General features: G+C 32.3%; 1 pseudogene; it reads right to left on the bottom strand.

The window, feature by feature from the left end:
* Positions 1-40: 40 nt before the first annotated feature.
* Positions 41-961, bottom strand: part of LOC102824089 — a 4,235-nt pseudogene continuing 3,314 nt past the window's right edge.

The following is a 961-nucleotide window of genomic DNA, read 5'->3' as shown; positions in this document are numbered from 1 at the left end:
TAGTATATGCATGTGAGAAGAATAAAGGAGTTGAAGACACTGAGATATTTGGAGGGAACAATTGCAAAAAAAAAGTGATACCTTTTGTTGAGATAGACATCACCTAGGAAGGAGCATATTTAGTGTGGAATACTTAAATATTATTAAATATTTAATTTAATATCAAATCAGAGACTCCTATTCAGGAACTGAAATATAAGTTTGAAAATTAGGGGATAAGTAGAGGCTGAAGACTCAAAATTAGGGTGCTGCAGCATTTATTGGCTAAGAAGACAAGGACAACTTAAGCAAAAACACTTGGAAGGAAGATCCAGTGGGTAAGGCGAAAAGCTAAGACAGAGGCCTTTGGTCTAAAACGTCCTATTCCTAATTGTTCGACTTTGATTATTTAAACTAACATGGGTAGTCATCAAATGTTGTATGTATTTTATAAGTTTATTCATGATGTTCACTTTAATGAAAGTACTTGTCCAAATTTTGTTTTCTCACTTTTCATTTAAACCTCAGTTAAAGCATTTCTTCCACTGGAAAGCCATTCATTATCCCAATTTATTTAGATGTTCCTACAATATGAACCCAAGGTATCATGTGAACTTCATTATAAGGATAACTATTGCATTGGTCTATAATTGTCTGACTGAATCCTTATGTATCCAGATCATTGAGGATAGAGAAGAAAGTCTTATTCAATAGCACATCTCAATATCCATGAGAAGTTTGACATATATTGGTATTCCTTACACTTTCTTCAAATTGAATTAAAATAAAATGAAACAAAGATATCATAACATATTTTGATTTTCTTAATTGCTTTATAGATAAATTGCTTCTAATATCTGAAATCAGCACCTGTATAAGAACAGATGGAACCAAAGAACAATGTGACTTACTTTGTCCTCCTGGGACTCACAAAGAATCCCAAGGTACAGATGATCCTTTTCACTTTATTCTTGCTTTTCTA

This window comes from Chrysochloris asiatica, unplaced genomic scaffold (assembly GCF_000296735.1).
Source record: "Chrysochloris asiatica unplaced genomic scaffold, ChrAsi1.0 scaffold02691, whole genome shotgun sequence".
Classification (NCBI taxonomy): domain Eukaryota; kingdom Metazoa; phylum Chordata; class Mammalia; order Afrosoricida; family Chrysochloridae; genus Chrysochloris; species Chrysochloris asiatica.
The sequence above is the reverse complement of the archived record's forward strand: the minus strand, read 5'-3'. Positions and strand labels throughout refer to the sequence as shown.